This window comes from Pleurodeles waltl, chromosome 3_1 (assembly GCF_031143425.1).
Source record: "Pleurodeles waltl isolate 20211129_DDA chromosome 3_1, aPleWal1.hap1.20221129, whole genome shotgun sequence".
Taxonomy (NCBI): Eukaryota; Metazoa; Chordata; class Amphibia; order Caudata; family Salamandridae; genus Pleurodeles; species Pleurodeles waltl.
Genome location: NC_090440.1, coordinates 438,896,666 through 438,911,062, shown reverse-complemented (window position 1 = coordinate 438,911,062; position 14,397 = coordinate 438,896,666). Strand labels below are relative to the sequence as shown.

The 14,397-nt window shown below is 42.1% G+C and overlaps 1 pseudogene; it reads right to left on the bottom strand.

Annotated features, from left to right (window-relative positions):
- Positions 1–11,965: 11,965 nt before the first annotated feature.
- On the bottom strand, positions 11,966–12,088 carry LOC138286294 (small nucleolar RNA SNORA35; annotated as a pseudogene).
- Between the last annotated feature and the right edge of the window lie 2,309 nt (positions 12,089–14,397).

Here is a 14,397-nt window from a genome sequence, read left to right as displayed (position 1 = left end):
TGTCTGATTGCTTCCATTACATATCTATCGCTGTCCAAGATTACGATATTGCTCCCTTCATCACAGTGCTTGATGACTATTTTATCATCCTGTAGTTTTTCCAGCGCCTTCCACTCATATTTTGTCATATTAGTTTTATAATCATTGCGCTGTCCTCAACCTCCTTTGTTCCTATAGATCTTGTTCAGCTCTTCCATCATTATTTCTTGAAATGTATTGATTTTATTCCCTGTCGTCAGTTGAGGGCAGAATGTGGACTTAGGTTTACATAGGTTTTCACTGCAAAACCAAAGATTACAGGGATGTTATAGCTAGGTCCACATTTTGCATGCACATAACCATAGAAATTCAGCTGTTAGAGTTATTTCAAGTAACTATAACTCATGCCCTAAGGTAACTATACCTCGTACTCTCTCCATGCAAAGTTTTCTCATCAATAATATTACTGCAACAGTGATATTATCAATGATGTCATAGAAAATGTCATGAGTGATGTAATATCTGGGCAATTAGCAGTGCATGGTGAGGGCGTGTGTTATAATTACCTTAAAACAGCTGAATTTCTATGTTTTTGTGCATGTAAAATCTGAACCTAACTATAATGTCCCTGTAGCCTTTGTTTTTTTTAGTGAATTTCTAAGGTATTTTTAATTCTATTTCCTAATTATAATGTCCCTGTTATCTTTGTTTCTTTTCAGTGAAGTTCTATGTTTTTTTTAACGTTAAGCAATATGCCCATTGCAATGCATGGTGAAGGGGAGTTGGGCGCAAGGCCTGGCTTGGCATTTTGCTGCCCCCACCCAAGCTTACTGCAGATAGCCCATAAAGGGCTTAAAACAAATCCCTAGCTCAGTGTGAAGCCCTTAGAGACTGCAGCCAACTCTCGCCGCACACAGCCAAAGAGCTGTGCCCAGCAGAGGTTTGGGTGTTTAGGGGCGTTGGCCACAGGGTCTGGCTGCAGGCCAGTTCTTGCTGGCAACCTTCACTGCACATGGGCGAACTCTGTATATGGTGCAAGGTTAGGAAATAAAAAAAAACATAGAAATTCACCTAAAAACACAAAAGTTACAGGAAAGTTATAGAGTTACCTCAAGTAACTATAACTCGTGCCCTAAAGTAACTATAACTCATGCCCTAGCCATGCACTGCTAATGATCCCACAAATTATAGCACTCATGACATCTTTGATAACATCATTGATAATATCAATGTAATATTTGATGTAATGTGATGTGATGAAAAAACTGTGCATGGCGGAGACATGTGTTATAGTTACCATAGGACACAGGTTACATTTCCTTGAGGTATCTCTAGCTATAACTGGTGAGTTTCCATGGTTTGGTACACTTAAAATGTGAGCCTAACTATAACGTCCCTATAACTTTTGGTTTGTGAAGCAACATATTGTCCCTTAATATTGTAACATATAAGACATATAGGCCGTACAGTCATATTTACTCAAAATAAACAAACAGAAGTGCAAATTTATGAAAAATACCCTCCTAATCATTTGATACATCTTGAGTGCAGCATGAGGTTCAATCATGGATGACATTTATGGGTTGCCAGAGGTCTTAGCTACTACCTCAGGCTTGCCCCTTGTGATACCCTGGGATTCTCTTTGTGATGTCTGGCCTCAGAGGTAACAAAATCAGTGGCAACAACAGAGGGGTGGCTCACCCTTATAGGCATCAGGCTCCCCCCCACCTTGATTTCTGTACACCTTTTTATTCACTCATATACTAATAGTGTATACTGCTGTATTATTCACTATTATTGTAAGAAAAATGGAGAAGCAGAAGCTGGAATGAGACATTTGCTGGCAGGTGAGGTAACTATAAAAAATGAAATCTTGTTAAATGTATATTGTGTGTGTTCTTGTTCTTGTGGAAGACAGTGTTTGAGTGAGAGAGAGCATGTGCATAAGTAAGTGTGTGTCTGTATGTGCGAGTATCACTCATTGACAGGTAGTGGGTGACAATGAGTGAGACAATGTCAGTAAGTATGAGTGTGTCTCAGTGATTGAGAATTAGTGAGTGAGAATACGTGTTACTGCAAGTGAATGAGAGTGAAAATGAAAGAGTAAGAATGAATATGAGTGTGAGAGATAGAATGAGTGAGAATGAGTGAGTCAAAATTAATAAGGATGAGTCAGTGAGCACAAGTGTGAATGTGAGTAAGAGTGCATGTGATTGAATGAATGAGAAGGAGAGAAGCAGAGTAAGAATAATTGTGTGTGTGTGAGAATTAAGGAGTGAAAGTAAGAGTGTGTGCAAGTGAGCATGGGAGAGAAAATATGAGTGAGTAAGAATGGGTGAGAATCAGTAAGAATGAGTGAGTAAAAGTAAAAGTCAGTGCAAGAAAGTGAAGGGGAATGAATGAGTTCAAGTGAGTGAGAATGATCGAGTGACAGTGACTGAGTGAGAATGAGTGTCAGTATGTGAATGTAAGGAAGCGTGAGTGAGAATGTGGTGTTAAGCTTGCAAGTCAGCCTTTGGCCCTGACACATTGGAGGCAATTCCTGGCTTGTAGGACACACATGGCAAAACACTGAGAGGTACCTGTGACAAAATACTGGCATAAGAAAGGTAATACTTGGCAAATGGGAAACCATAAGAAAAGGATGGCATACTGGAGCTAATTCTTGGCTCAGAACATACATAAAAAAATGCTGGTGCTGGCATACTAGAGGGTATTCTCAGCATAATGGGCACCAATGGTAAAATACTGGTACTGTCATACCACAGGTAATTCTTGGCATACAATGAACCTGTGTAAAAATGCCAGTGCTGAAATATGTGAGGAAAACCTTGGCATGGGGGCATGCATGGCAAAATGCTGGTGCTAATACATCTGAGGTCATTCTTGACACAAGGGAGGACAATCGTGCAATAAGGCAGGGAGCAACCATGACAAAATGCCTGTCCTAACACGCTGAAGGAAACTTTTGGTTTAAGGGTCACCAATAGTATTTGGATATCATTATCATTATCTAAAAATTCAGACACTGGCAAATTGGACATCATTTTTGACATAAGGGGACATTCATGGTGGATAACTGGTAACCAAGACGAAATACTGGTCCTGGTGCAATGGTGGCAACTTTTGCCATATACAGGCACCACTAATGAAAAAGGGGAGTCTACTTCTGGAGAGCATCAGGTTTCATTGGCTTGGCACACAATGAAAGGCCTTGAATATTTAACCAATATCCTTACAGAGCCCATGGCTTATTAGCAAACTTATGTGAAAACAAGGTTGTGGGTGATAAACTCCACCAGTGCAGTTTCCTAACTTTTGGTAACACAGAGCTCCAGCCAAGTTCCACAGACTTCTGCTTGGCGGACTTTTTTCTTGAGCACATCTCACCAACTGTAAGTTGGGGAGCACGAGCAAGAATTGGCGCCCCCAGCATGGGGAGGGCACCTGGTGAGATTTTCCCAATGCAGCCAGTCACAGGCAGTCATGACCATTAGCGTTGGAAAGCTGCTGCTCAAGTAGAAAATCTCCTCAAGTGGCAATAAAACAAACTCGAGCAGCAGTGCCCTCTGGCACACCGCTTGGTGCCATTCATGCTGATTTCTCACAGTGGAACAAGCACCTAGCAATAACAATCCGCACAGCATACCGATTTCCACCCGTGGAACTCCACAAAATCTCACACAATTTTCCGTGGAGTGAAACTCTCTGAGTTCCACCCACCCCTAGTAAAAACTGTGCTTTAAAATGCACTATTTTATCACATTTTTCAAACAAATCCTGAGATAAAGAGCTAGAATGTATACATATGTATGCAAAATAATCCTGCCGGTGTACCAATCCAATCTTCTACAAATCCATAATTAACGAACAGTTTAAATATGAACTTGTCATATGGTCCATTGAACTTTTGTTTGTTAAAAAAATTCCAAGAACAATATTTGTAAGTAACCTTGATTAATAATGACAATACGTTTAATGTAAGAATGGGCAGTTATCTATGAAGATGTTGCATTGATAACAAGTACTATTCTTCGCACGTTTTGGTATTGATTTTGATGATCGGGGATTGAAATATGGGGTTGTACAAAATTTGATTGGTACTCCGGCAGGATTATTTGTATTGGATGTATAACACTTTTTTCATGTTTCATGTTTCTATTGTAAATACAGTCACCCCACAATTTTACAAACATTTGTGTTTATGTGTATATATATATATATATAGAGATATATATATATATATATACATATATATATGTTTATAGGCCCTGATGAAGTCTAGGCAAGTATGAAATGTGTTGGGTTGGTCATTTAGAATATATTAGAACAAGAGATGTTAGATGGAATAATCTCAGGATGAATTCATAAAGAAGATGCAAATTTCCTGGGAGTAAATATTTTCTCATTTGGAAGAATGGAGTATAAGCTAACCCTTGTGCATCACTGTTTAAAAAATAAATTAACTTTCCTTAGATGGCTGAATAAACGTTTGGACAATGAGACTGTCCTCCCATTTTCTAGTTTTGTTTATATGAATAGAGATTTGTTGGCAGCTGGAACCCTGGGGGTGGGAGACATTGGTGAATAGGGAGTGATTACCAGTGTGATGTATTGAAGCCACAACTGCCATTTTTTGTGATTAAATGAAGACCTGGAATCAATGGCTGTGCTTGCTTGCTACAATTTAGGGCAAGTTTTGTATTACACCCCACCACTTTCCAAGTTGCCAGCACCCTATCATATTTGTATTCAAAAAAGACATTTGTATCATGTTGTTATATAATGATGTCAATATTATAGAACTTTTTCAATGTCAGTTATTGTGATGTCATTTGGTAAGGAGTTCTTTGGACACAGAAGCGTGGAGTACTGAAGAGGACCAACAAGGAATATGTAGAGGCTTGAAAATCCTGGGGACATGGATGGAATGCTTACAACAGCTTGCCACAAAAACCCTTTTACCAACTACCCCTCCCACCTCTACCAGAACGGTACATCAGTTGGATGAACGAGTATAACCCGGTACGTCCCTTTAGGTCTCCTTTCTACAACAGAGCCCATTTTGTAGGGTTAGAGCAAGGGCAACAAAGAGGAAGGAAGAAAAGAGGAATCCAGGTTCATAAAGAAGACAACAATCAGAGGATGCAAACTCAGAACACAAACAAGGAACCCCCACTTGCAAAGTGCACCAGCACAATCTGATGGTAAACTTAAGCAATAAGGAGATGAGCCCAATACAACTGAGTGTTTTGAATAAAGGGCTGGGATTTGTACCAACTCCTACATTGGACAAATTCAGACTCCATTGTTAATTGGCTGAATTCTTCAGATGTTTGAAACCGAAAGCTTCTTTTGTACAATCAGAAATTGACATTAACAGAAGTGATACAGGTCTTCATAAGAAACCAAAGTTCCGCCCCCATACATCAAGCATGCCAGTAGAAATTTAAGCCCTTTAACAGGTGATTACAAAGGTAGTGGAAATGACTGATCCATTGAAAATCAGAATCTTCCACAAGATATCAAAAGAGGAACAGACAGCACTAATTGAATTTGGGCCTGACCTAGAGATCAGAATCAAACCTACGGACAAGGGAGGTGTGTTTCTATATCCTGGCTAAAATGCATAAGAACAAAATTCCTACCTAGGCTGCCCAATAGTTCCAGAGATAGACTCTGTGTGAGAACAATTATCAAGGTTTTGTAATCACTTCCTATGCCCCATGATACAGTGTACAGCAACATACCTGAAGGACAAAAAGGATCTTTTGAACCTGCTCAAGGGCATAAGGTTCATTGAAGAGAACAACTTCCTCGTAAGTCTGGAGATCAAGAGTCTGTGCATCAGCTTGCCTCAAGGGGATACCTTAACTTAGAGGAACTCTTGTTCCATAGAGATTGGAACTTTTCCAACCCGCAATGGAGAAACTTAAAACAATAAACCATCCAGAGAAGATCATACCGAGATCAAGGAAAAAAGCATGTAAACACATTAGGGAGTCTCCTTTAGAAAACATTCTGAGGAATCAGGGATAGGAGAGGATGATCTGTGTCACCACTTTTAACATAGCCTCGAATCATATAAAGCAGATCATCACAAAGAACTGGAGAATTCTAAATTTAGGCAATCTCAGATTAGAAAAGCTGATCTTCTCACGCAGATGCAATAAAAACTTGGGGAACCTCTTGGTGCATACAAGAGCATGAATACCAGCACATGAAGCAGCAACATCATGCTTAACATGGAACCTCCATACGGTGGTTGAATGTTACCCATGCGGTCATTGTACTGTCTGTAGTTTGACAACAAAGACCAAGACGATGGACCTAGACTTGAAAAAATGTGTTTTTTAAGAAAGCATATCAATTGCAATTCCACATGAGTCATTTACCCGATCACTTGCCCATGTAACCTTAGGTACATAAGCATGACGATGAGAGAGGTAAACACCCGGATTTTGAAACACCTCAGCAATCTAAGGTGTGGCTGAAGTACAACAAAAAATGTCACAGCACTTTTTGACAGTAGGACATATAGTTGTTGACTTGAGATGGGTAGTAATAGAACAACTACAAGAAGACAATATCAAGAACCCTATATGAAAATGAACAAAGGTGGATCCACTGTTTGTCAGCTTATAAACAGGATTAAATGATGAGATCCCATGGATTTCACTACAGACAGAGAATCCTGACTCATCCTTACTGGAAATTAGAGGTAATTCCTGAGGACCCAACATCAGAACAACATATAATTAAAGAGTACAAGAGTGTAGAATATGAAAGCCACATCACAAGGCTCCTTTCACATTTTTATTTTATGTTTTTATATGTTCACCACATGAAAATTATAACCCTTAAGAATCTTGAGTCTCTGTACATAATCACATATATACACAAATAATACAAGTAAGATAGAGCCTTAGAGAGAATTAATACCAGACTCTCATTTATATAATGGATAATCCTAGGAAGTCTAAGACATGGGAGTCCCTATGCAGCACATTTAGAACATTGGGCCTTTTTCAACACATAACAAAATGAATAGTCAGTAAAAGAACATCTCACAATTGAGAAGATTGGGGTGTTTTCCCATACAAAATTAAATGAATTGGCAACAGAACAGCCTCCTGTGGCACTCGTCCAATGAGATAGCAGCACATTATCATGTGATGACGCACCTGGATTATATTGCTCAGAGGAACACTGAGGGGGTCATTCTGACTCCCGCCGGGCGCGGTCACCGCGCGCCCGGCGGGAGCCGCCAAAATACCGTACTGCGGTCGGAAGACCGCGGCGGGTATTTTGAGTTTTCCCCTGGGCTGGCGGGCGGCCTTCAAAAGGCCGCCCGCCAGCCCAGGGGAAAACGACCTTCCCACCATGAAGCCGGCTCGTAATCGAGCCGGCGGAGTGGGAAGGTGCGACGGGTGCTACTGCACCCATCGCGTATTTCACTGTCTGCTATGCAGACAGTGAAATACAAGCGGGGCTCTCTTACGGGGGCCCCTGCAGTGGCCATGCCATTGGCATGGGCACTGCAGGGCCCCCAGGGGCCCCGCGACACCCGCTACCGCCATCCTGTTCCTGGCGGCCGAACCGCCAGGAACAGGATGGCGGTAGGGGGTGTCAGAATCCCCAAGGCGGCGCAGCATGCTGCGCCGCCTTGGAGGATTCTGACGGGCAGCGGAAAACCGGCAGGAGACCGCCGGTTTTCCTGCACTGACCGCGGCCAAAGCGCCACGGTCAGAATGCCCTAAGGGGCACCGCCAGGCTGTTGGCGGTGCTCCCGTGGTCGGTGGCCCTGGCGGCCACCGGCCGCCAGGGTCAGAATGACCCCCTGAGTATTCAAAGGCAGGAAAACATCCCCATGCTAAAATGAAAGAGAAGGAGGAACCAAATAGGTTCACAGCCGGGAAGAGACCTTTGATGAAGTAAGAGGGGCATAGGGAGAGGTTATGATGGATTCCTTGACTAGGAGAACCTAGATCCTGGCACTCCTATAGATATTACATTAACTGTTTTTTAAAAGAATTTGACTACAAGGTCCACCTGCCTCCTCACCCTCATGGAGCTCTAAATAGCAGCCGCACCAAGTGCCATGCATCAAGGGTTAAACTCATTTCAGTGCTTACCTCTGCTTGGCCGCACTGAAATGTGATGGTAGTCAATTCATATGTCCTAGTCGTGTTTGGATCACTTAATGGCCGGTGACAGTCTCAATCCAGCCAAAATAACGATCTCAAAGCTGAGCTGGTTAACCTGCTGCCGGTTCCTAAGGCAGAGTCTGTGGTAGAGCAGAACTGATGTCATGAATATGGCCATACTCACTACCGGACAGGATCCTCAACTTCTCTACCTCTTTCAGGGTGCCTTTCGCTGGCCCAGGAGTAGGTATTACAGTCACAACGTATGCCCACACACGCAGCATGGGCTCAGTGTACTGTGAGCATTCTGCTCAACTTAGATGCTGATTGCAGACCTGTGGCACACTGCTTCCACCTTGATCCAGACAGTGAACATAGCCCCCAACCCTGAGAAGAAGATCACCTTGTGACTGTGTGCTTTTGTGTCTGTGACTCTTTAGACACTTCCCTTTCTGGTGCAGAGGCCTGTCCACAACGGATGTCAGGACTACAGCTCTGCAAGGAAGCCTCATGCAGCTGGGAGCCTCACGGAGAAGCCACTCTCACTTCCATGTGCTAGCTCTCTGCTATGAAAGTTAGAGCTCTGGGTGCATCAGTCAAGTCAACACTTATAAAGATCCACATCATAAACAGCAGAGAGTGTGTGTGAGCACTGCGCTTCAAACAGAAAGCCAGAATATGCAGAGAGGGCGAGGCCAGACACTGATTTTTTTCAGCTTAATCAGTTCCTTTGAACTTCTTTAGTTATTGTGTACATCATGTACTCAGATTAGATGCAAGTTACAGGCAGTTGCACAAAGGTCGTTTGACTATGCCTGCGTGTTCCACTTTCCTCCTATAAGCAGGAGCTTTCTTAAACCGATGCCAGCCAGCCTCCCTTTGCATGCGAACCCCAAAGTGCCTTATCATAATCAACACCTTTCACTCATCATCGTCGAAGTGAAAGGTGGGCTGCTGCACAAAACTGCGTCTTAGAGCCTGTTTATTGTCTTTCCTAGTCACACGGTTCAAGTGTAGTTGTAACATGTCTTGTAGACACCTTGCCAACACAACGCCTGGGTGTGTGCAAGAGTAGGTACAATTGCCCGGAAAGTCTATCAATATGGAAATAGAATAAAATGTGAGAACTTTAGTCCTGCTTTATTTCTGTTCCAAGAAAGATTGTTGTGTAGCAGCCTGTCGTTTCCTTCCACAGCGGTGAATGGAGTGCGTTGGTTGGGAGTGATGCAACTTTCTCAGGAATCCAAGCTACAGATGGAAATGTACTACATTAATGAAAACATGAATAATGATCATGCTCTGCTAGGATGAGGCACTACTGAAATTAAGACAAAGGCTCCTTCAACAACTAATTTCTGCTGTGCTCACATCTTCCAAGTAGCTCCATGTCGTGTGCGACTACTTCAGTAAGTTCTGCTTATTTGGCTTACAACACATTGCGTTCTGGGACTTGTGGTTTCACTTTAACCAGTGAAAGTATGTGCTTAAAACCCCAACATAGAAAGTGTAGCAAAAACAAAAAGCAGAACTGTTCTGACACATGACGTTCCTTTTGGGTTGAGGGAGAATAAGGGCCTTATCTTTGCACTAAATAACAATGGTGCCTGCCGTCCTGCTTCAATAGGAGCTCCGGCATTGATCTAGCAGCTGCTTTATCAGTAGCCCATTAAAGAACAGCATTCACAGCTCATTCTGTATTGTTCATTCGAAAAAGCATGATGTTTATCTGTAAAAACTATTTTTCCTGCATGTCTTCACAATATTCACTGACATTAAAGGCGCCAAACACAAAGAATACACACAGGAGTATTGTTCTTTGTGAGAACTGGATGGGATATGATGATGTGGAGGTTGGAGTCATAATGGGCTGTTTGCTTTGACGTGTATGATGAGCAGACAATGTGCATTTACCGTACAGAGAATCGTTTGGCTCAAACGGGCATTTTCTAATTAACGAGTGATAGGGAATACGTGGATGGAATGGATGAAAACATTCTTTGAAGTGGAACATTGGGTACCTAAGTGTACAGAAAGTACTGAAGGAGGGTCAGGGGTGCATGAGAAGGATGTACGTGAGAGTAAAAGTGTGGTGTTGAAAAAAGCACACAAGAAAGTAGGTGACTTTGTGGTGGTAGTGTAGGATACACGAACTGTTCGGGAAGTTTCTTAGAGAGGAGTTGAAGAAATGCCACCTAAGGGACATGGAAGGCAATTAAGAGTAATATTGAGATAGCAAAAGAAACCTGAAATGAATGAACAGTATTGGAATGCAATAACAAGGACAATTTGTGCAGGGATGGAGGTGAGATAGAAGTAGGCCTGGGTGGAGTTCTGCAATGCGGAACTCCGTGAAGTGCTGAAAAAACTGCACTGCGCTTGGTAGAGTTCCACAAGCGGTGGAGAGTGGGTAAGTTGCACTGTTCGTGCTGATTTTCTGCACCAGGAGTTTCTCCCGTGCTGTAAAATCAACACATATGGCATCATACAGAGTGCCAGTAGGCAATATCTTCTTTCTGGCGCTTGAGTAGATTTTCTACTTGAGTGGCAGCTTCCTCAATGTGAGAGTCAGCTTTCTCATTGTGAGCGGTCACAGCCTGCCGCCACCACTCACATTCTGAAATCTCGCTCACACTCACCAACTTAGCGATTTCTCTCACTCACCAACTTAAACTTGGTGAGCGCGAGTGAGAGAAAAAAAATTGCCTTGAGTCAATTTGCTGAGTTTTTTGGGAAAACTCCACAAACTCCGCCAGCGGAGCGGAATTCTTGAGCCACCTCTACAAAGAACCTGAGGGAAAGTGGATGCAGAAATACCTGGAGAAAGGAAGCAACATTATTTGTATATGTGGCAGACAGAAATTTCATGAGCAGCAATAGAGTATAGGGTATCTGACATGGGATTGAAAAGAGAAACTGAAGGCTAGGCAAAAAAGAAAATACTTATGTGGGATGGAGGAGAGAGCTTGTTTAAAGGTTATTGAAGAGAGACTGCATAGGACTCAGAAGAATTGCATTTGAACCAAGATATTGGTATAGGAACATCTCTTAGTATTGTAAAAATGGGGTTACTTATATAATCAAAATAATACTTGCAAACTGTATACCACGCTGGTGCATATGGAGTATGTGCACATTTGTAACATAATTGTGATAGGGACTCACACTTTGTACTGCTTACACACTCGTCCTGCTTGATATGAAATAATCACTGGAATCACTTGGAGACATGTATAAGGATACACACAGATATGCAATGATGTTATGTTTGATTAATTATCTCTGTTTCTCCCATACCTACAGAGAAATGTGAACATAGGGACCAAATGGGTTGGTATGTATGACATGTGTGAGTATGATGAATAGAAGTTTCACAATTGAATTCACACAAATAGGATACAGATGGGATCCTTTTGTGGTCCTGACGAAAGCCAACTAGCCCAGTGAGGCATCGATGCGATGGCTGAAACATGTTGCCCCAGGAGTACAGAGGATACTAAGGGCCAGATGTAGGTAGGTTTCATTTTGCGAGTTGCAAATTGCGAGTAGTAACGACTCGCAATTTGCAACTCGCAAAATGAAATGCAGAACGGTGTCTCAGACACTTTCTGCGACTTGCTATGGGGTCACAAAGACCCACCTCATGAATATTAATGAGGTGGGTCGCTGTTTGCGACCCCATAGCGAGTCTAGGCACTCACAGGGATGGTGGCCTGCTGGAGACAGCAGACCACCATGTCCGTGACTGCTTTTTGAATAAAGCTGTTTTTTTTTTCTTTTTGCAGCCCCTTTTCCTTAAAGGAAAACGAGCTGCAAAAAGTAAAAATACCGAAACCATTTACTTTCGTTTTTTTCAGAGTAGGCAGTGGTCCACAGGACCACTGCCTGCTCTGAAAAAATATTTTTTTTGGCATTCACAAAGGGGAAGGGGGTCCCATGGGGACCCCTTCCCTTTTGCGAATGAGTTACCATCCACTTCAAGTGGATGGTAACTGCGAGTTGGTTGGCGACCGCATTCGCGGTCACCAGCCAACTCAGCATGGCGATGCGGTCGCAAATAGGAAGGGGGCACCCCTTCCTATTTGCGAGTCGCAGCCGCAAATTGAGAGTCGGTACCGACTCGCAATTTGAGGTTGTGCATCGCGTCAAGCCTTTTGCGCCTCGCAAACTGCGTTTTTTGCCGTTTGCGAGGCACAAAAGGCTTCCTACATCTGGCCCTAATTTTCTTAGTGCATTCCCACCTGTTTTTTACTCAGAAAGGGTAACCTTTGAAAATAAAAATAATCCCTAGTTCACCCTAGACTATTTCAAATCTATGAACCCCCCCCCCAATAACCACGAGCTCCCTTGCCTATCACGGTCGAGCCTATGCAGATACACTAGGTAGCTGGATGAGGACTCTATGTTGAAGCATGCCACTTGGAATTACAGTGTATGAGAGTCCTTTTAATACCATAGGGCTGGTATGAAGAGATGGACTAAGCACAGTAGGGGTTCCTTCCTGTTGTTTTTGTATTGTTAGATGTTTGGGAAGGTGAGCGAACCTTGAATTACTTCTCACTTGCTCCTCGTTGGAATATAGCCATCTGCTAAAGGTCATGAGAAATCACTTCCTGGGAAGATGCAGGGTAAAAGGTCATATGTCATCAGTTTCTGTGACAGCAATAAAGAGAAAAGGTGTGATGTTATTTCCACTACCCCAGCATTTTGGTGGATCAAAGTCAATGGGTTCAACTGACAACAGGACCAAGAATGCAGAGTATTCTCAGAATGTGACAGTACAAAGGTATTTCCTGTGATTGTTAGCTACTATGAATAATTACCGCACAACCTAACTAACCTTGTGAGCCACTAGGAATTTTAATAAAGTTTCATGCAGAAGAAAATAAGTGCAGATTGCAATCTATTTTTTCAGTCCTTTCTGCCAATACATAATTTAAATGGAATGGCATCAAAGATATTATAACACTTATTATTATTTATTAGCAGTTTTGAGCTCTGACCCGACAGCACAACTGTCTGAGCACCTATAGTTACCAATTCTTAGTGTTATATATATATATATATATATATATATATATATATATATATATATATATATATATGTAAAGATTGTGATTTGACCAAACACATTTGCGTATTTTTCTCTCAATCAATAATAACTTTATTCGCTGTAATTCTACCGCATAAAAGTACGTAGACAGACAATAAATGTCATATTATAAACAACATTAAAATTAGAAATTCATACAAATTTAAACAGCATTGAAACCCAATTCCTCAAAAAAGAAAGAAAGAAATTAAAACATTAAAACATTTAATTACATCACAAAGGACAAGCACATCACAAGCCTCTCACCTTTATAGCCTTGCCTTTCTAATTTTCGGTAGCTGCTAGATAAAAGAACGCTACCTCATAACACACAAGTGGAGTCTGGAGCTGCTGCAAAAATAATAATGCTGGCTTGCATTGGCGAAAATTAAAACGGCTAGGAAGTGGTAAACGAAGTTTGCACTTAGGGATAGAATAAAAATGGCAGAAGAACATGATATGAAGAGTTGTCTGTGGGAACCTCCCATTCCAAGGACATGGTGACAGGTCGCAATAAATGTTACATCTTGCAGGGTAGCCCACCATCAGTGGGATACAATTAAAGCGATACCTGATCATCACAAACCGGTCCTGCAGATTTTGAACCATAGTTAGATATGGTTGTAGGGTATCCTGTGGCAACAACTGCTTATACAGACATACTGAGGATTTAGGCCGATTGAGGTTATCCCTTCTTACCATGCTCAGACCCAGATATTTCTTTTTTAAACACGCTTTGGCATATCTGGTACACATATTCAGAGAACTAAGCAGCTCAACTAGACTTAGCTCTTCCAATAAGCATTTAACATATGCACAACAGGGAATTTCAAGAGTCTGTGAAAGGTTCAGGCAATCTTTTACAATCAAATGATCCAAAGGAGCAGCCTCCCTTACCCAAATTGCACTCCATAACAAGATAGGGGACAGTTTGTTTATATCTTCAATGTACGGCATAGCAAGCTCGAGGTGACACGCCTTGGTGGAGCACCTCTGAGGGACAGCTAAGAGGTTTCTAAAAAACACACTTTTCTACCCTCTGTATCCCACCTGCAACCACCATATCCCATAACCCCGCCCTGTACGTCGCTTTGGACACAGACTTTACCATACCATTAGGACTTCTTTGACCGGTTCAGCACGCAGGTTTTTACAGACATTATGAATTCCGACGATTGACTT